We start from the raw sequence: 24,010 nt of genomic DNA, 5'->3' as shown, positions 1-24,010 counted from the left end.
GGCAGGACATGTTCTTCAACATATGAGGTTCATCATCTGTTGAAATCTGCTCACTTGACGAGGATTTAGTTGTATTTTGTTCCCTCTCGCTGTCCACTTCAGTGTAAATGTCCTCAGTGTTGGCTGGACAGTGTCACGGTGTGACGACACATTTCCGGGTGAAGGAGAGTATCTGAATATATTAAGACTTGGACACTAACGGCCAACGAGGACTTAACAGCACAATTTCAAATAACATTGCAGCCCATCTTTAAGCCACTGACACAGACACAGCTGTTTGACTCAGCACAGGACTGTCTACACACAAGCACAAGTGACTGTGGATTCATATAGAGACATCTGAAAGGAGAAAGTGTGTGTCATGAAGCACTGAGGAGTGAAGCAATGTGTGTAGTGACGTCACACTGAGCTTTACTTTGTCCACTGCACCAACAAACTACTGACAATTCAACTCTTACACTCAACATGAAACACACTGGATTGGTGCAACAAATAAATATAGAAATGAGAGTCATAAATCAATTAAATCCTGTACATTTGAAGAATAAATAGAGTCAAATAGTTGTATCCTGAAATCCTAATAAAGTGTGTCTCCACATGTTGAGACGCACAGGGGACTAACTGCTGCTGTGTTGTGTCTTCTCTCCATCAGATTTCTGTGATCTCACTCTGGATCCAAACACAGCTCAGAGAGAACTCAAACTGTCTGACAACAACAAGAAGGTGACACGTGTGAGAGAGAAGCAGCTGTATCCACATCATCAGGACAGATTTGATCACTGGCCTCAGCTTCTGTGTGACACTGGTCTGACTGGTCGCTGTTACTGGGAGGTCCAGTGGAGTGGATGGGTTAATATATCAGTGTCTTACAGAGGAATCAGAAGGAAAGGAGACAGTTATGACAGTTTGTTTGGAGGCAATGATCAGTCCTGGAGTCTGGTCTGTTCTGAAGATGGTTTCTCTGTTCGTCATAATAACAAACACACCTTCCTCCCTCAGCCCTTGTCCTCCTCTCGTGGGACAGTAGCAGTGTTTGTGGACTGTCCTGCTGGCTCTCTGTCCTTCTACACAGTCTCCTCTGAGCGACTGATCCTCCTCCACACCTTCAACATCACATTCACTCACTCTCTGGTCCCTGGGTTTAGTCTCAGGACTTATGACTCCTCAGTGTCTCTGTGCGCTCCGACAGACTCGCTCTAATGTGTGTGAAATAAAACATCTGTACAAACAAAAGACATTTATTTTAGAGTTTATTTGACAGAAGAAAACAAACTTCAGACATCGGCCTCACACAAGTGTCTGTTTTGAACAAATCAGTGTTTTAATAAAATATGATCTTTACAGAATAATAAACTACAATATCCAGCGAGTAAAGAGTTTTTTTTTACTTTTAAAATAGTTTTCAGAAAATGTGATGAACAACAATTGAATCCTAAAATGGTCATGTCTCCCCGAGATTAGAACCGGGCCTAAACCGGGTCTGATCCAACATGTCTGCTCTTGCTTTTGGATTAGGTTTAACATTCGACAGGTCAAATATTGATAGTACTATTTTACTTTTAGTTTCTCCCTACTGCCCCCTGGTGTCTGTGAAGCTACTCCTTCTGTTGAGCCTCTGCACGTTTAAATGCTCTGTGCTAATGCTAATGCTAATGTTGCAAATGTCAACAAATGCTAAATTTCCCACCCAGACAATGCTTTATAAACTGTAAAAGTAATAACACTGTCCGGGTTCATAAATGAACTAAATTGAACCCACATTTAATCTGATTTGAGCACTTTCCTGTTTCAGTGGTTTGTTTCACTTGTTTTGAGTCGTTAATGTTCATAAACTGTAATCCACTGCTCACTGTTTTTCCGACTTGACACTGGAACAGAAACTCTGAGAAAACTTCTCTCCAAGGTCCGAGTTCTGACCTCTGAGGACAAACGGAACTCAGCATAAAGTGAAGAGGAAAAAGTCTCTTTTTCTGAGAACCTGCTCCAAGGTTTTTTTTACATTTTAAAACTGCAGAAAATGAATCAGTGGAGTCTGGTCTTCCTTTAGATATATTATCTCATTATGTTTCAATTAAAATCTGTGTAGTTTAAATCTTGAAGCGTTACCATGGAAATGTGCATGTTTACTGCAGGTGCTAAACATCCATAAAGACACATCAGCCAAAACAATGTAAAAAAGTAAAGAAAAGAGCCCTGGAACAACCTGATAATCTGTGTAAATCTGTGTGTCACTACTGCTAAATACATTTAGAACTCTGTCAAGTCAGAGTACTTATGAATGAACGCTGACTTTAGTATTATTAAGGAAATGCATCACATTGGGTCTGGAAATGTCTGGTGTGGTGGCCGTAGGAATTAAGAAAATAGGAAAAGTACACTTTACCCACTGGACCCCCAAGGTCACCAGATTAAACACTAGCACCCCGAGTTAGATCCAGGGAACCTGGATAGAATGAACCCCACTTAAGGTCGCACAGGTCGACTGAGATGAACAAAAGACACAAAAAGGAATGTTTTTGATTTAAATTTATGAATGAGTTCCGTTCATGAAAATTTATTTTAATCTAATAATATATAACTCAAGCTCCTCAGGAGCAATGCATTTTATAAAGTAGATAAAGGTACAAAGTTGAGTTAACAATTTGACCTAAATAATTTAAATGCACGGCATAAAATGACATGCCATGTATAATTGCTTGCGTGCGCACCAATCCACCAATGACTTACCAAAGAATAGTAAGAGTTAAGAATATACACACAAAATGAAATGCACAGCAGCACCAGAGCGTAACCACACGCTGTTCCCACAGATCTATAACAATGAATGAAGTGCACCTGCTACTACTCACCACGAGGCACGCAAGGCAGAGACCGTTTCTCAGGGAGGAGCATCTGGGTCCACAGGTCATCGATGTGCCTGTCCCACTCCCGCTGTCGAAGTGGTAGAAGAAGAAGGAAAGGCAATGAGCAGATTCCAAGTGAAATTAAATATGAAATATTGTTGATAAAATAAGTAGTCTTTATCAGAGGATAGTGCTCAAGCTGCCATACTTCCCCCAGAGTTGCTCCTAGGGCAGCGTAGCTGAAACTGTAGCTTTATATTTCTGTTCCTAACTGGCCTGACCATAAGTCATTTCAAAGAGGAACGTTTTAAGCCTGGACTTAAATGAAGAGACTGTGTCGGCCTCTTTAACATGGACAGGAGCTGATTCCATAACACAAGAGCTCTACCTCCTACTGTGCTTTTAGAGACTCTTGGGACCACCAGAAGGCTCTACCTCCTACTGAGCTTTTAGAGACTCTTGGGACCACCAGAAGGCTCTACCTCCTACTGAGCTTTTAGAGACTCTTGGGACCACCAGAAGGCCAGCATTTTGAGAGCGAAGAGCTCTGTTTGGATTGTAGGGTTCTTACTCATTTCCTCCTCACACATTTGTACAAAGATGTAATGTATATTCTTTGGGACGAGCCATTACATTGTGGACACACGTGTAGCATTTTAGGATTTAAAAGGGGCTCCATCTGAAGCTTGTTCAGCAAAACATTAATACCTCCTCAGTCTCATTCTCTGAAAGGGAGAACACGATTCATCGACTGACAATTATAATTCTATAAAGATCAATACAAAGGCTCAATAAAAAGATTTTGTGTGGTTTAATAAACAAAGATATAAACGCAATTAATGACACATTTGGTTACACAGGCTGTGTCTGGGCTCAACTTAGTTAGAAGAAATGCTGGTATTAAGAATTGACTTTTGACTAATTCTAGTAGAATAACCCAAGGGAACCTGACTTTAATGCCACTCTGCCAGTTTCAGCCACTCTCAGGTCTCACGTGTCCAAGGAAGGCTCAGATGTGGATCAAGGCCTCTTCAGAGGTCTTTGGGTCCTCAGAGCTCTTTGGGTCCTTGGAGCTGTCCGTGGTGCTGATCCTTGTGCAGGTTTAGCGTTCGAAGAGTTCGAAGAATCCAAGGTCCGTTGACTTTGTGCATTCTTTGATGATGATGTAGCTTCAGCCATTGCTGAAAGTAGAGTTTGGAGACAAAGGGAGAGGGGCCCCCGGGGTCCACGACCCCGTGTGTCATGGCAGATGTTCAGATCAAGAGCCGAAGGGAAGAGAGAAGCACGGTCTCGTCTGGTCTTTTATCTGACCTCGGAGGTGTGGCCTAGAGTGGGAGTGGGCTTTTAACTCTTAGTCCAACTTATTCTCAGTTTGGACAAATTTAACTTAAACCAGCAAAAACGACAGGTAACTATAACAAAATATTGCAACATCGTCAATGACCTCACATCATGAGCAGGTAATGAGGAAGTACATTAAATATGACATGAACACATTTCAAACACAGTTCTTATGGCAACTAAACTAAAACATGATTTACCTATTCCATCACACAGTCAGCATTAAGTATGTCTAAATGTGAAATATAGTCATTAAGGACTTAATCCTGAGAAACTTTCCATCCTGTTCTCTGTCAGAGATGTTGATCTGAGGGGTAAATGGCTCTGGTGAAGGCAGTGTGCTGGTCCATTATGCTTTGCTTTCTGCAAGTGTCTTGAACTGTGAAAAGGTCCTGTCTTTCAAAGGTCTTTCTGGGACATATGGGTCCCCTACAGGATGATATGGTTGTATAGCATCTTTGAGGTGGGAGGGGCCATGTCATGTATGGCTTTGTAAGTCAGGAGGAGGAGTTTAAATATGATTCTAAATTTGACAGGAGCCAGTGAAGAGACTCCAGCACCGGCATTTTGAACCAGTTAAAAGCTTTTTATGGAGCTTTTAGGACACGCTGTGAGCAGGAGTTACAGTCTAATCTAGACGTTACAAATGCATGGATAAGTCAGCATCGATTTTAGGCAAGATTTGTCTGATTTTATCTATTCGGCGCAGATGGAAATAGTCTGTTTTACAGGCTTGATTTATATGAGCTTTAAATGAGAGCTCCTGTTCAAATAAGACTGAGGTTTCTTACAGTTGAACAGCCAGAGTCCTCCAGCTTTGAGAGGGAGGTGCTGGAGCCAGAGTCCTCCAGCTTTGAGAGGGAGGTGCTGGAGCCAGAGTCATCCAGCTTTGAGAAGGAGGTGCTGGAGCCAGAGTCCTCCAGCTTTGAGAGGGAGGTCCTGGAGCCAGAGTCCTCCAGCTTTGAGAGGGAGGTCCTGGAGCCAGAGTCCTCCAGCTTTGAGAGGGAGGTCCTGGAGCCAGAGTCCTCCAGCTTTGAGAGGGAGGTGCTGGAGCCAGAGTCCTCCAGCTTTGAGAGGGAGGTGCTGGAGCCAGAGTCCTCCAGCTTTGAGAGGGAGGTGCTGGAGCCAGAGTCCTCCAGCTTTGAGAGGGAGGTGCTGGAGCCAGAGTCCTCCAGCTTTGAGAGGGAGGTGCTGCAGCCAGACTCCTCCAGCTTTGAGAGGGAGGTCCTGGAGCCAGACTCCTCCAGCTTTGAGAGGGAGGTGCTGGCAGCGCTCTGGGACTGACCCTCCTCATGTTCCATCTGCTTCCTCTCCTGCAGAAGGTTCCAGCTCATTCAAAAGAATGTGTAAAATTACAAATGTATAAATTACTATATGAAAATAGTTCATTTGATTTCAATCTGGAACCATTGGAGCTGCATCTTCTGCAGGAGAAATGGACTCCTTTTTCCTCTGTGTCCCTCACTCTTCTCCAGGCCATATTAGTTAGTATATAGTTCTGTATTTATATATTAATTTTATATATAGTTATTTATTTTTCTATTTTTCCACAAAATAAATTACATTTTATATTATAAAACGTGTGTCCTGTAAACATGCATCTTTTTCACATATATAATACTGGGGAGTTTGTGGGAAAATCAGTGGCTGGATAGAAAATTGGTATCGGAAAAATCGGTTTCGGCAGGTCAGACCTCCTTAAAAACCGGAAATCGGTATCGGCCAAGAATTTTGGAATCGGTGCATCTCTAATACATATACATACAAACATACATATACGTGCATACATACATACATACATATACATGCATACATACATACATATACATGCATACATACATACATATACATAAAAACATACATATGCATGCATACCTACATATACATGCATACATACACATACATACATACATACATACATATACGTGCATACCTACATATACATGCAAACATACATATACATACACATACATACCTAGATATACATGCAAACATACATATACATACACATACATACCTACATATACATGCATACATACATATACATACACACACATACATGCATACATACATATATATGCATACATACATACATATACATACATACATACATACATACATATACATGCATACATACATACATATACATGCATACAAACATACATACACATGCAAACATACATATACATACACATATATACATACATACATACATACATACATACATATACATGCATTCATACATACATATACATACATATACATACATACATATGCATGCATGCATACATACATACATACATACATACATACATACATACATATACATAAATATACATGCAAACATACATATACATACAGATACATACATATACATGCATACATACATATGCATACATACACACATATACATACATACATATGCATGCATACATACAAACATACATATACATACATATACATGCAAACATACATATACATACACATACATACATATACATGCAAACATACATATACATACACATACATACATACATACATATACATGCATACATACATATACATACACATACACATACATACATACATACATACATACATACATACATATGCATGCATGCATACCTACATATACATGAATACATACATATACATATACATACACATACATACATACATATACATGCATACATACATATACATACACATACATACATATGCATACATACATATATATGCATACATACATACATACATACATATACATGCATACATACATACATATGCATACATACATACATATACATGCATACATACATACATACAAACATACATATACATACATATACATGCAAATATACATATACATACATTCCTACATATACATGCATACATACATATACATACACATACATACCTACATATACATGCATACATACATATATATGCATACATACATACATATACGTGCATACATACATACATACATATACATGCATACATACATACATATACGTGCATACATATATACATACATACACATGCAAACATAAATATACATACACATACATACATACATATACATGCATACATACATATATATGCATACATACATATGTATACATAATATATATACATGCATGCATACATACATACATACATACATATACATAGATACATATACATGCAAACATACATATACATACACACATACATATACATGCATACATACTTATATATACATACATACATACATATACACGCAAACATACATATACATTCACATACATACATACATACATACATACATACATACATATACATGCATACATACATATACATGCATACATACATATACATACAGAGTCGTAGAAGGTCTTCAGGAGTGGCCCTGTCACTCCAAAAGACCTGAGTCTCCTCAGGAGGTAGAGCCGACTCTGGCTCTTCCTGTACAGTGCGTCTGTGTTATGAGTCCAGTCCAGTTTGTGGTTCAGATGAACACCCAGGTACTTGTATGAGTCCACTCTCTCAATGTCCCGTCCCTGGATGTTCACTGGTGAGGGGGCAGTGGGGTGGCGTCTGCGGAAATCCACCACCATCTCCTTGGTCTTCCCCGCGTTGATGAGGAGGTGGTTCCGCTGACACCAGTCCACAAAGTCCTGCGCCAGTCCTCTGTACTCCGCGTCATCGTCGTCCGTGATGAGTCCGATGATGGCAGAGTCGTCAGAGAACTTCTGCAGGACACAGCTGTCCGTGTCATGTCTGAAGTCTGCAGTGTAAAGGGTGAAGAGAAAGGGCGCGAGGACAGTGCCCTGGGGCGCCCCCACACTGCAGGTCCGAGTGTCAGACACACAGTTCCGGGCTCTCACAAACTGGGGTCGGTCTGTGAGGTAGTCCAGGATCCACTCTGCCAGGTCATACTCCACACCAGCCGTCTCCAGCTTGTCCCTCAGGAGCAGCGGCTGGATGGTGTTGAAGGCACTGGAGAGATCGAAGAACAGGATCCTCACAGAGCTGCCAGGCTTTTCCAGGTGAGAGAGAGAGCGGTGCAGCAGGGAGATGACGGCGTCCTCCACTCCGATGCCAGACCGATATGCAAACTGCAGCGGGTCCATGGCTGAGCTCACGGTGGAGCGGAGGTGGTCCAGGACCAGCCGCTCCAGTGTCTTCATCAGGTGGGACGTGAGAGCCACTGGCCTGAAGCTGTTGAGGTCTTTGGGGCGCGGTGTCTTAGGCACAGGTACCAGACAGGAGGTCTTCCAGACCTGTGGTACCACCCTCAGCTTCAGGCTCATGTTGAAGACATGCTCCATAACTCCACACAGTTCATCTGCGCAGGACTTAAGGAGCCTGGGGCTGATGCCATCAGGTCCTGCTGCCTTCCTCACTTTAATCCTCTTCAGCTCACTCCTCACCTGTGCTGCTGTGACAGTCAGTGGTTGGCAGGGGGACCGTGTGCTGGGGGGATGGGTGAGTCCAGGCGAAGTGGGGAGCTGATGGTCCGGGGCAGATAAGCGAAGAGGAACAGATGCAGGGCATTGTCCAGCTGTGGAAGAGGGAGCATGCAGCTGTGCAGGGGGAGGGGCGGGTGACCGATCAAACCTCAAGAAGTGAGCATTTAAATCATTCACCCACTGTAGATCCCCCTCTGTCTGGGCAGGGGGGATTTTGAAGCCCGAGATGGTTTTCAGGCTCCTCCACACTCCCTGAATGTTCTTTTGCTGCAGCTGCTCCTCCATCCTCCTCTTGTAGCCGGCCTCAGCCTGCCTGATCTTCCTCCTCAGCTCCTTCTGCACAGTCCTCAGCTCCTCCTTGTTCCCTGACCTGAAGGCTCTCTTCTTCTCCTTCAGCAGAGCCTTCAGTTCACGGTTAATCCATGGCTTGTTGTTTGGAAAACACCGCACCGTCCGGGAGGGAACAATGTTCTCAAAACAGAAGTTGATGTAGTCCGTGATGCACTCTGTCATGGTGTTGATGTCCTCCCCATGTGGGTCATAAAGCTCAGTCCAGACAGTGGTGCTGAAGCAGTCCCTCAGAGCCTCCTCACTCTCAGTAGACCACATCCGCACCTCACGGGACACCACAGGCTGCCTGCGCACGATGGGTTCATACACAGGCCTCAGATGTACAAGGTTGTGGTCCGAGCTGCCCAGGGGAGGGAGGGGGGAAGAGGAATAAGCCTCCTTGGTGTTGGCAAAAAACAAGTCCAATGTTCTATTCTCTCTGGTGGGGCAGGTAACATACTGGGTGTATGTTGGTAGGACAGAAGAGGGAGAAGCGTGGTTAAAGTCACCAAAGATGAGGAAGAGAGCCTGTGGATGCTGTGTTTGCAGCCTACAAGTGCAGGAGAGCAGTGCTTCACAAGCATTTTCAGCATTGGCAGACGGGGTCACATAGACTGCGATCAAAATCACATGTGAGAACTCCCGGGGCAGATAATATGGCCTCATGCCAATAGCCAATAGTTCAATATCCTTGCTACATAGCTGCTCCTTCACTGTGCAGTGTTCGGGTTTGGACCAGCTCGTGTTCACATACACCGCGAGACCGCCTCCTCTTTTTTTCCCGGATTCTCTCGTTCTGTCCGCAGCAGATGAAAATTGTCCAAACCTACAATAGAGTCTGGCATTTCTGCTGTTAACCAGGTCTCTGTGAAAATCAAGACGCTGCTGTCCCTATAAATCCTCTGGGACCGCATGAGGCTCGCTATTTCCGTCATTTTATTTTGAAGGGACCTCACGTTACCCATGACTACGGCGGGAACCGACTTCCTGTTTTCTCCTCTCTTCTCTCGGAGTTTACGTCCAGCCCGTCTGCTTCGTTGCGTTTTCCTTAGGATGTCCGCCGGGATAACGTGACGATCTCCGGGTAAGACGACTGTTCTCCGCAGTTTCATGAGTTCCTCCTTCGTGTAAACGCGGTACGGCGCCGGGCGGGGGGCGGGGCCGGAGCCGGGAGCAGCAGCATCACAGAGAGGGAGAGGAGGAAGCTGGACAGAGTCATCAAGAAGTCCAGCTCCGTCCTGGGCTGTGCTCTGGACTCGGTGCAGGAGGTGGGGGACAGGAGGGTCCTGGCTAGATTCACATCTATGCTGGACCATGAGTGTCACCCCCTGCAGGACACTCTGTCCGCTCTGGAGAGCAGCTTCAGTGAGAGACTGATCCACCCTCGATGTGCGAAGGAAAGGTTCCGTAGGTCTTTCCTTCCTGCTGCTGTCAGACTTTATAACAAAAACTGTTAGTACTGAACACTCGCAATACTGACCTAACCTAATACTGATGTGCAATTCTGTCATATGTGCAATTGCTGTTGGAATTCATGTGCAATTCATGTAAAATTCATGTGCAATCTATGTGCTGTCGGGACACATATTCATGTGCAATTACTGTCGTGATCACATGCAATGGTATTTATGTATTTATTTATTTATTTGTCTATGGGAGTTTTTTATTTATTTATAGGAGATCTTCTACTGAAAGTGTTTTTCAGACTTCCTATAAGTGATCTGTTCTTCTGTATCTACCTCTGTATCTACCTGCGTTGCACCAATGAAATTTCCCCATGTGGGACAATAAAGGAATATCTTATCTTATCTTATCTTATACATACATACATACATACATACATACATATGCATGCATGCATACCTACATATACATGAATACATACATATACATATACATACACATACATACATACATATACATGCATACATACATATACATACACATACATACATATGCATACATACATATATATGCATACATACATACATACATACATATACATGCATACATACATACATATGCATACATACATACATATACATGCATACATACATACATACAAACATACATATACATACATACATATACATGCAAATATACATATACATACATTCCTACATATACATGCATACATACATATACATACATACCTACATATACATGCATACATACATATATATGCATACATACATACATATACGTGCATACATACATACATACATATACATGCATACATACATACATATACGTGCATACATATATACATACATACACATGCAAACATAAATATACATACACATACATACATACATATACATGCATACATACATATATATGCATACATACATACGTATACATAATACATATACATGCATGCATACATACATACATACATACATACATATACATAGATACATATACATGCAAACATACATATACATACACACATACATATACATGCATACATACTTATATATACATACATACATACATACATACATATACACGCAAACATACATATACATTCACATACATACATACATACATACATACATACATACATATACATGCATACATACATATACATGCATACATACATACATACATACATACATGCATATACATACATACATAAACATGCAAACATACATATACATACACATACATACATATACATGCATACATACTTACATATATATACATACATACATATACATGCAAACATACATATACATACACATACATACATACATACATACATACATACATACATACATACATATACATGCATACATATGCATACATATGCATACATACATATACATGCATACATACATACATATGCATACATACATACATACATATACATGAATACATACATATACTTACATACACACATATACATACATACATACATACATACATACATATATACGCATGCATACCTACATATACATACATACATACTGTAATGGCAGAAAGTGGGTCATGTCATGTCATTCTAATGTTGTTTTAGGCCATGACATGTCACGGAATTAATATCTTTGTTGTTCTCCTGTGCAGATGGGATAAGAATATGAGGTCCTGATTATACTGAATATCTACTGTCCGGCGCCTCTTAATCATCAATTAATGCGTCAGGACCGGATTCAGTGTGGAAATGGTCTTTGATTAAACCTCTGAAGAGAGAGCTGGAACCGTCACGGACGTGATAGTCTGGTCTATCTCTTTTTGAGCTGATTTGGGTTGTGATTATGTTATGTTTGTTACCACCTATAAAAGGTGTACTTTGTAACTTGTAAAGTTAGGTAGGGACAGAACGAACTTGTCTTAGGGAAAGTGAGGGTGTTTATCCACTGTGCACGTGAATAAACTTCCACCTTTTGAGAGAGACCGAGAGACTCTGTTTCTGCTTCAAGTTATTGCCTGGTTACTCTTTACTTGATCATTGTTTACAGGAAACTGCCGTAACAATTTTGGCGTCTTACGAACGACGGATCCTTCGGCGGCGGTCCATCTTTTCGGGGTTCGTGTGAAGCAGGGCTGGCCACCTGGAACACCACATTCCAGCCTCCACTCTCCACGGTTTGAGACGGGAGGCCTGCGTCACCGGCCCGGAGGAGGGGAGCGCCGACGTTCGGATTCGAAAACAACCACCGCGGTGAGTCTTTTTTTTGTCTCTCTCAACTAGGTCGAATCATAGGGTATTAATCTGTTTTTGTAATTTTTTTTTTGGTACTTTGTTTTACTCTCGGATCTGTTTTTGAATATTTCTTGTGATATTTTGCTAAAGTTACATTTACTGGTGTCTGTAGGAGGACATTGTTTGTTTTTATAACACACTCGAGATAACCATAATCAGTCGGCAGAAGGCCACTGCAGAGAAGAGCCCACTTATTTCACTAGCTAAAGCAATTTAAACATTGTCTTGTAGTCTAGTTTTGCCTGGGGTAAAAATAGTCTTAGCGAGTGGTGGACCCTAGACTAAAGAAGAGTGGAAGGTACGATTTAGCATAACACAGACGTGTGATTTTGACTTAACGTACGGTTACAAAATGGGGAAAAATCAATCGAAGTGTGTAAAAATTCCTGAGACACCAGTAATGTTGATAATGTCAAACAAGTATGGGGCGGAGTGTTTAGAATGCTTGCCGATTTGGACTGAAAAATATGGGTTCCCAGTAGGAGGGTCTTTAAGCATGAGTCAAATTGCAAAACTTAAAACAAACTTAGAGGAAGCACAAGAGAAGCTGTTAAAATCTAAAAAAGTATCAAGTGAATCGGTTAAGTGGGTGCGGAAACACGAGAAGTGGGTAAAAGTGTGGGAGACGGAAGCTGAGTCACGTGAGCGAAAGAGACTATGTAAACAATTGACTGTGAAGGTTGAATGTGAGGAAGAAGGAGAGAGTCGAAAACCGCCGCAATATTCACATACTGCTGCCAACCCTTATCGCACAGCAGACACCAGCACACACACGGCTGGTGCGCGCCCACGCACACACGCACTCACACTCACACCGCCACAACTGGGAGAACGGATCACTTCGTCTATGCCTGCTCTTTATCCAGATTTGACCGGTCTTTCTGCGGCGCTGCTCGACACCGACCTGGACGCCTACCCCAGCGGTCGACCCCACCCAAACCCACCACCAAAACTCGAGGAGGACGGAGCCACAGGGGGCATCGAGCCAACGCAAGTAAAATACAAAAAAACCCAAACCTGCTCAAGTAGAAAAGGACTGGACTAACCTTCTACGGACAGGACAAGATATTGGACCACACGTGTCCTTGCCAATGGTGGAGGTGGCAGGCCCGGAGGGACAGATGTTTGTTTATAGACCCTGGAGCCCAGAAGAGGTCCTGGCCAACTCCAAAGCCCTGCCTGACCCAGTGCCCAATGGGACTACATTTGCTAGAGAATTCGAAGAATTTTGCCAAGAGCTAAGACCTTCCGGGTTAGAATGTAGAAAAATTTTACTTTCTGCTCTGAGGACTAGCGATTTTGCAAAAATTAAAGGAGCCATTCCACCTAATGACATGCGGGCCGACAAACCAGTCTATGAACACAATGTGGGATACATTGCGGCTATAAAGGGGCTGAATACGGCCATCACTGAGGCCTTTCCAATCAAATATGACCCTGAAGCCCTCCTGGGGTGTAAACAAAAGCCAGACGAGACCACAGACGACTATTTTCATAGATTCTCCGTTCTGTATAAAGAAAAGAGTGGCATGGTAGACACACCGGGCTCAGCATATGAAGAAAGCCTTTGTCGGGCCCTCTGCCCTGGCATCCTTCCAGACATTTTTGCCAGAGTGGAAAAGTTGTATATTGGTGGACTTGACCAGCCCAAGCTCGATGACCTGCGCAGATATGCACGTCATGCGCAAAAGCTTATCTCAAAGACACAAAAAAAAAAGGAAGAGAAACGGGCTACGGAACAACACGAGGCCACACTGACACTTTTTTCCGGTAGACCAGATGGGCATCACCAACGCGGCCGTGGGCGTGGGCGTGGGAGACGAGAACAACGTTGGGGGGCGTGTTTCACATGTGGACAGTTCGGACACTTTGCCAGAGATTGCACAGCTGCACCACAGCAGCCCGGACCTTATGTTAACGATCAACTTCCCACAGCAAATCACGCACCGACCCCCCACGTACCCAGACCACAACATTTTCTCCCCACTATGCAGCCTGGACCTTACTATGCTAACGGACAACTGCCCATGGCCAATCATGGACTCAGATCACAACAAGCTCTGCCCACCCAACCATGTTTAGCTCTTCCAGCTCCTGGACATTATGGGGGGTCGGATTGACTGGCGGGGGCGGAAGGGGGCAGGTCCGAGCACGCAGCAGAGACGACTGGCTCAACGACACACGCACCGGAACAACACCCACAACAACACCTGCAAGAGGGTAACATGCACCTGGCACAACCCACACACGCAATCACCTATCTTGAGGCATGTGCAGTGGTACCGGAGGGTACCTATTCTAAAATTAGTCAAGCTAAAGCTAAATTTCCAGAGTACCAATTGAACGTTAACGGGGAAAAAATTGATTTTTTGGTGGATTCAGGGGCTACAAATTCAGTGATTAAATGTTCTGCACTAACGGAAAAACCTCGGCTGGGGGGTCGTTACACATTTTCATTATCAGCTTCTGGGGAGACAACGAAGGAGCATTTCACATCTCCTTTAACATGTTTTGATGTCGGTGGTCACTCGTTCAAACATTCATTTCTCTATTCCCCTTTGTGTCCAGTGAACTTGATAGGACGGGATCTGATGTGTCGATTAGGAATTTGCCTTATCTCCACATCAGACGGCCTGCAGGTCACAAATAACAGAGAATTGGTACATGGTTTAAATTTTCTGGCAGAGCGTACAGAGGCTCCTGAATATGACTATTTTTGGAAATTGTCCCCAAATTCCTCAATTCAGTTAATTTCATTAGCCTATGAGAAAGTGACACACAATGAGAATGTTGACTTCAAGGATGTGAGAGAATTGCAGTGCTCGTTTTGTTTGCCCACAGATGCAACGGAAATAGAATGTGATTTTGATGCTTGTTGGAATGAATGCTGTGAGGACTTTTTAAAGACGGAACATTTATTCTGGGGTAGAGACTTTTCTGTTGTCTCTGTGTCACTCCCCGATTCACTTAAAAACTTTAGCCTGTCAAACTCGAATCTGTACGTAGCATTATCAAAACCAAAGAATGCTAATTGGGGGGAGGTACAGGATTTTGTCCATCAGTGTTTTATAGCAGAGGACTGGGATAGTGTTCCAAACTCTAATGTGACATTTTCACGGTCTTCGGGCGCATGGCGGGTGTGTTTACAGTCGTCTCTGCATTCCTTTCGCTGTGTTTCCACTGATAAGAGATACGCTGCTCCGGGAGCGGATTGTTTTTTATCTCAGGCGGGGGCAGAGGCGATACCGGAACTAAGAGAGGTGGGGGTTGACCTGTGGGCTAAGAGTCCAACCGATGTCGGCCTGATTCGAGGTTGTCAGCCCGTGGTGATCACCCCGAAATCTGACGCTCGCCCCTGTAGACCACAATATCCTCTGCGCCCAGAGGCGGTTGAAGGTATTACTCCGGTGTTTGAAGCCCTGAGGGAGGCGGGAGTAATAGTTCCTTGTAAATCTGGGGGGGTACGGAGCCCCATATTTCCGGTTAAAAAACAAAGCGAACCTGGGGTACCAGAGAAATGGAGGTTTACAAACGATTTGAAAGCAGTGAACGAAGCTGTTCAACCTGTCGTTGCTGTGGTGCCAAACCCATACACTATCTTATCTCAGATTCCTCCAGAGGCAAAATATTTCACAGTTGTGGATCTAGCTAATGCTTTTTTCTCTGTCCCCGTTCACCAGGATTCGCAGTTTTGGTTTGCTTTCGAGTTTCAGAATCAACTCTGGACTCTGACACGGCTGTGTCAGGGGTTCGTGCATTCTCCAACATGGTACAATGCAGCGCTGCGAGATTCATTGGCTCCCTTGCGACTGGCACCGGGTAGCTGCCTGCTACAATATGTGGATGACATATTGTTGTGCTCGCAAACCGAGGACCAATGTAAACAAGATACGGTGACCTTACTCAAACATTTGCATGCAGAAGGCCACAAGGCCAGTCTCTCAAAATTGCAATATGTTAAAGAGGAAGTAATATTTCTGGGTCATGTGATATCTAAAAATGGCAAAAGCATTACGACGAAGCGCGTTTCAGCCATTCAGAATATTCCGAAACCAATAACTAAGAAACAATTGATGTCATTTCTAGGAATGTGTTCATATTGTCGACAGTTCATTCCAAATTATTCTGTAATGGAGTCTCCTTTAGGTGCACTAATCCATGGAAAAGGCCTTAGGACTAATGACAAACTGACATGGACAGAGGAAGCAGACAAAGCTTTCTGTGAGTTGAAAATGGCTTTACAGAAGCCTCCAACTCTGGGGTTACCTGACCCAACAAGACCTTTCACACAGACTGTTGACGAACGCAACGGCTGCATGACTTCTGTCCTCTTACAGGCGCACGGGGGCTCCCTGCGACCTGTGGCTTTTTTCTCTGCTAAGCTGGACCCCGTTGCAGCCGGCATGCCACGATGTCTACGCGCGGTGGCGGCTGCTGAAAAAGCAGTCTTGGCCTCGCGTGATCTGGTGGGCTATGCTGAGCTAACACTGCTTGTGCCACATGCTGTCTCTCTGATCCTGCTGGAACAGAAAACTTCGCATCTTTCTGCTTCCCGATGGCTCAGGTACAACACAGTTTTGCTTGAATTACCTAACGTCACAGTAAAACGATGCACACAGCTTAACCCTGCCACCCTCTTGCCCACCCCTGAAGAGGGCGAAGCTCACTGTTGCATTTCTACAATCGAACAGGTGTGCACCCCGAGACCGGATCTGAAAGAGGAGCCACTTGCTAACTCTGACTTGGTTTTTTATGTAGATGGATCAGCATCTCGAGACACCAACACGGGACAGAACCGTGTTGGTTTTGCAGTATGCTCTGAGTGGGATGTGGCGGCCTCAGGCCCACTGCCCTCTCATTTCTCTGCACAGACTGCAGAATTGGTGGCTCTGACAGTCGCATGCACATTGGCGAAGGGTCAGTCCGTCACAATTTTCACAGACTCTCGCTATGCGTTTGGTGTATGCCACGACTGGGCGGGGTTGTGGCGACACAGGAACTTTTTGAAATCGGATGGTAAGCCTATTCTGAACTGCACGCAAGTTGGGGAACTCCTGACGGCGATCTTGCTCCCATCTGATATTGCTATATGCAAATGTCAAGCTCATACTAACAGAACTGACCCAATTTCACAGGGAAACAGCAGAGCGGACAAGGCAGCCAAGGCCGCATCTTATCTCTGCAGACAAGAGCAAAATGAATGTTTTGTGTCTAATAACACTTCTCTTCCAGAGTCCTTATCAGCCATGCAGGAATTCTCCACGTCAGAGGAAATCTCTGTGTGGAAGAAGGCGGGGGCTGAGAAGTGTGATGGCATTTGGGTTGGGCCTAACAAAAAAACCTGTTTACCTAAACATTTTTTCAGGCAGATGGCGCTGATCTCACATGGACGGGACCATGCGTCAAAAGGGGGGATGGTGACGGCTGTGGGACAGAATTGGTTCACGAAAGGTTTTACCTTTTATGCCCAAAAATTTTGTCAATCTTGTGCTATCTGTTTAAACAATAATCCAGGTAGAACAAGAAAAATTCCACAGGCGGCACACCCACCGCCAGAAAGACCTTTTGGGCATATGCAAATGGATTTCATTGAGCTTAATCCATCAGAAGGCAAGAAATTCTGTTTAGTGTTTGTTGACATCTGGTCACGTTATGTCGAGGCGTTTCCTTGTAAACATGCCTCCAGCAACGCAGTGGTTAAAGCTTTAATTACAGAGATTGTGCCACGCTGGGGCGTTCCTGAAAAAATTTCAAGTGACAATGGCAGCCACTTTGTTGCAAAAGTGATAGAGGAGGTGGGTCAATTTCTGGGCATCGATCTCCGAAAACATACTTCTTATCACCCAGAATCTTGTGGTCCCGCGGAAAGATCCAACGGGACACTCAAAACAAAACTGACCAAAATATGTGAGCAAACTGGACTATCCTGGGTTAAGGCACTGCCACTGGCGTTGATGTACATGAGAATGCGGGTACAGGCAAGATGTAAAATGAGTCCATTTGAAATCCTGTTTGCTCGCCCACCTAACATAGGCCTCGACCCACCTCCGCCACGAGATCTGCCCGATTCCTCCCTGTGCGACGACTCAATGCTAGCTTACTGTAAAGAATTGGATGACCTGTTGTCCTCAATTTCTGCACAGGTGAAAGCCGCTCTCCCAAAGGCAGCAGAAGCTGTCCTCCACAACTTCAAACCAGGTGACTGGATCTTGATTCGAGAGCCGAGGAGGAAAAGGTGGTGTTCCAAAAGGTGGATTGGCCCGGTCCAGGTCCTCCTCATCACTCACACCGCAGTGAAAGTCGCAGAACGGGGCACCTGGGTTCACGCATCTCACTGCCGAGCCATCTTCAGCACACCTGCGGAGATCAACGACAACGCGGGTGTCGGTCCACTCGTGGGTCGGACACAAGGGGCAACCACTGAGGACGTCGTGGGACCTTTTTGCAACGATCTCAAGTTCGAGAAAGTCGGGGTCCGAGCAGGTCGTAAACCTCGAAAGGCACCAGAGCCCACTGATCGAGTGCTCCGAGCACGGGGCAAGTTGCCAAGACCCGGCGCGGTTTAAAGCTCCACGTTCTTCTGCATCGTCTGGTAATATCTACACAAATACTGTCTTCATCGTCTTCATGATTCCTGAGGCTCAGCCGGCTCCTCCTGGGGGGAGGAGTCCCCCGGAGCGTCAGAGCTCTAAATGGTATCTGACCGACAGAAAGGTCGAGCTCAACATCAGGTTGCTGAACTATAGAATAATGATTTATGCACTGGGTCTGTCAATAGTTCTGGCGTTGGGAATAATATGGTTTATCACTCTGCCTAGCTGGATGTGGCACCACAGAGAAAACAGGGTAGACCGTAACACTCGTACACTGCACTATGACGACACATCCAAGATCGAGTCTCTCACAGACACTTATAACCATTCCACCGTCTATACACTAAACTATTGGTATCGATATGCTAAATATGTAGCCGACAGTCACAAGCGGAGAGATTGTTATGTATGTACACACATGCCCATGGCAACCAACTCCCCACACGTGCTCCCTCTCCCTGTGCCTAATTTATCCAACATGTTACCTGGCACTCTAATTTCTAGAGATAATGTTAAACTTCTGAGTAGGATAATTTGGTCTGCGTGGAGAGCAGTGATTCCTCTTCTCCCACGCAAGATTAAGTTCCGACCTCAGATTCACATCAGAGCTCCTAAAAATGTAAAACTAGGGCCGCTTTTTGGACCAGTCCACATTCGACCTGGCTCTAAATTTACATGCTTTGCACAGACTATTGCATCCACCTTATCTATCGGTCCAGGATCTGAACTTAAACCACTCCATGTAGGGCAAATCCCTGATTTATATTGTTCCACAGTGTATGTCCCGTGCACTTATCTGGTGAACAACACCCACTTGAACACCCACCTGAATAATTCTCAGGCGGGCCCCAAAACCACATGTGCACCTTACTACACTGTTCCGGACATTTTAGGGACCGTTCCAAAAGAGGGGTACATGTTTCTTTGTGGATATTACATGTATGAATGTCTTCCGGCGGGATGGGTTGGCCGATGCGCAGCTGTGATTCCTTCAGATCATTCATACATAATATCCAGCATACCACATCACACACCCAGGACACAAAGGGATCTGGCATCTCATGACGCTGTTTGGGGGTCTGACGTGCCAGATGACCATAAAATTTGGACTACGGGGGAAAAGGTCCTATTTGCATTGTTCCCAAGTGTGGGAGTGGGTAAATTGATGTTGCGTATGGAGACTCTTAGCTATAGATTTACTGCTTTTATAAACACAACATTAGCTACTTTCGAGAAAGAGAGAGAGGAGATGCATGCACTTCGCGCAGTAGCACTTCAAAATCGTATTGTGCTGGATCAGATAACAGCCTCCAGTGGGGGGGTGTGCACTTTACTAAAAGGGAGCTGCTGTACCTACATTCCTGCTAATGATGAGGATGGGGGTGCGATCCAACAGGGACTCGCAAATTTGACCAGACTCCGTAATCTCATGGAATCTGAAACTGTCACTGCCACTCACCCTTTTTCTGTGTTAGGATGGGCTCTTACTTCCTGGCGTGACGTACTCATAAATTTTGGCATTATTGTAGGGGTAATCTTGATTCTGTTTTCTTGTGTTCTCCCATGTTTGTTCAAAGTGATTGGTAAAATGGTTTCTGCTCAATATGTGTCTGTTCAGGTTCCAGGGCCAGATAGAGACGCGTCTAAGCAAGACACAGGCTACATTAGTGATTCAGATGATGATTCAATCATCAAGGGAATGAGACCTTAAGCCAGTAACGGCATAAACAAGAGCGGAGGCAAATAAAACTTTAACAGTTTTATTAATTTCTTTTAAACTGTTTTTAAAATCACTGATTCAAAGGGAAATTGTAATGACTTAAATTAAGACAAGAGATAGACTGAAATCTTTATTTTGATGAAATTAATCGAGCATTTTTTTTTCCTTCCAGAAGTCAGCATCAGCCTGTCCGTCCTGAGCCCCATTCACAGGGGAATTCCTCCAGGTTTCTACTTTTATCCCAAAGTGGTTTTGTAGTTTTCTCCTACTCAGGTTTTCTACTTTTATCCCAAAGAGGTTTGGTAGTTTTTTCCTGGCCGGTGGAGGGGGTCTCGGGACGGGGGAGCTGGGGTTAACTTTATTAATATTTTTTATTAATTATTTTATCTATTTTTATTATTATTATTATTATTATTATTATTATTTTATTTCTAATTTCAAGGGTTCAATTTTATTAATTAGTGTTTTTAATCATTAAATTGGTCATTTTTATTATTATTTTTTTTTTTGATAATTTATATAATTATTGTTATTATTAATTTTTTGTTGTGTTATTAATTATTAATTAATATTTTCTCTGATTGGTAATTGATTGATGATATGATATTAAACAGGGGTTTAAGATAATCAAAAGAGTGGTATTGTAATGGCAGAAAGTGGGTCATGTCATGTCATTCTAATGTTGTTTTAGGCCATGACATGTCACGGAATTAATATCTTTGTTGTTCTCCTGTGTGCAGATGGGATAAGAATATGAGGTCCTGATTATACTGAATATCTACTGTCCGGCGCCTCTTAATCATCAATTAATGCGTCAGGACCGGATTCAGTGTGGAAATGGTCTTTGATTAAACCTCTGAAGAGAGAGCTGGAACCGTCACAGACGTGATAGTCTGGTCTATCTCTTTTTGAGCTGATTTGGGTTGTGATTATGTTATGTTTGTTACCACCTATAAAAGGTGTACTTTGTAACTTGTAAAGTTAGGTAGGGACAGAACGAACTTGTCTTAGGGAAAGTGAGGGTGTTTATCCACTGTGCACGTGAATAAACTTCCACCTTTTGAGAGAGACCGAGACTCTGTTTCTGCTTCAAGTTATTGCCTGGTTACTCTTTACTTGATCATTGTTTACAGGAAACTGCCGTAACAATACATACGCATGCATACCTACATATACATGCATACATACATATACATGCAAACATACATATACATACACATACATACATATACATGTATACATACATATATATGCATACATACATACACATACATACATATACATGCATACATACATATATATGCATACATACCTACATACATATACATGCATACATACATATACATGCATACATACATATACTTGCATATATACATATACATACATACATACATACATACATACATATACATGCATACATACATACATATACATGCATACATACATACATACATACACATGCAAACATACATATACATACACATACATATATATACATGCATACATACGTATACATACATACACACATATACATACATACATACATACATACATACATACGCATGCATACCTACATATACTTGCATACATACATATACATGCAAACATACATATACATACACATACATACATATACATGCATACATACATACATATACATGCATACATAATTACATATACATACATATATATACATGCATACATACATACATATATACATGCATACATACATACATATATATATATACATACATATACATGCAAACATACATATACATACACATACATACATACATATACATGCATACATACATATATATGCATACATTAATACATATACATACATACATATACATGCATACATACATATACATACACATACATACATACATACATACATACATACATACATATACATACATACATACACATACATACATATACATGCATTCATACATATATATGCATACATACATGCATACATACTTACATATACATACATACATATACATACACATACATACATACATACATACATACATACATACATACACATACATACATACATATACATGCATACCAGTGGCGGGCCGTGGGTCTGGGGCTTGGGCCTTCAGTGAGGTCATACACAGTCCCACCCGAATAAATCCACTTCTTATTGTCACTTTTGCCGCTGAGTTTTCCACTGGAGCCGAACGGAGCTAAGCTAAGCTAAGATGTCTCTGTCCTCTGTGTCTCTGTCCTCTGTGTTTCTGTCTTCGGTGTCACTGTCCTCGGTGTCTCTGTCCTCTGTGTCTCTGTCCTCGGTGTCTCTGTCCTCAGTTTCTCTGTCCTCAGTGTCTCTGTCCTCAGTGTTTCTGTCCTCAGTGTCACTGTCTTCAGTGTCTCTGCCCTCAGTGTCTCTGTCCTCAGTGTCACTGTCCCCTGTGTCTCTGTCCTCTGTGTCTCTGTCCTCTGTGTCTCTGTCCTCAGTGTCTCTGTCCTCTGTGTCTCTGTCCTCTGTGTCTCTGTCCTCAGTGTCTCTGTCCAGTTCTTTGTTGTGTCAGATGTAAACTTTCACATTCCTTGTCCAGGTCGCTTGTCTTTTGTCTTGTTTCCTGAGAAAGCGTCCACATTTAGCCACTTCTGTATTTTTCTTGGTTAAATGTTGATTCATGTCGACTCTTGTGCCTTTAGTTCTCTAGATTGTCGCAGTAGGTCAATCTTTTGCTTCTTTGACTCCAGCTGAATCACAATGGATGGTTTCATTCTACGATCCTTGCTTGGGACAGTATGTAACTGGAGATGTTGTGCATTTACACATTTATGTTTATACTGTTCAGAAATATCTAAATCTGTTGTTGAAGTGTCTGTAATTCCTCAGGAGGAGCTTCACCTTCATCGACTCCAGCTGCGGCTCTTGCAAAGCTGTGATGTTTTGTTTCTAATCCAGTAATGATGAGATCTTTGCTCCTTGTTTTGTGTTCTCACTGGTTTAGTTCACTTTGTGTTTGTTTCACACTTTACACTAAAGAATCTGGGAC

The 24,010-nt window shown here is 43.0% G+C and overlaps 1 protein-coding gene and 1 pseudogene across 1 annotated transcript in view; both read left to right on the top strand.

Annotated features, from left to right (window-relative positions):
- LOC140373028 (protein NLRC3-like) overlaps positions 1–1,374 on the top strand; it is an 8,019-nt pseudogene extending 6,645 nt beyond the window's left edge.
- Positions 1–24,010, top strand: part of LOC140373027 (protein NLRC3-like) — a 73,991-nt gene that overhangs the window by 10,159 nt on the left and 39,822 nt on the right. The window lies entirely within an intron of this gene.

The sequence above is a fragment of the Eucyclogobius newberryi genome, unplaced genomic scaffold, assembly GCF_026437365.1.
Source record: "Eucyclogobius newberryi isolate DKJ021-1_F unplaced genomic scaffold, fEucNew1.0.hap1 SCAF_283, whole genome shotgun sequence".
NCBI classification, from domain to species: Eukaryota; Metazoa; Chordata; class Actinopteri; order Gobiiformes; family Gobiidae; genus Eucyclogobius; species Eucyclogobius newberryi.
The sequence above is the reverse complement of the archived record's forward strand: the minus strand, read 5'-3'. Positions and strand labels throughout refer to the sequence as shown.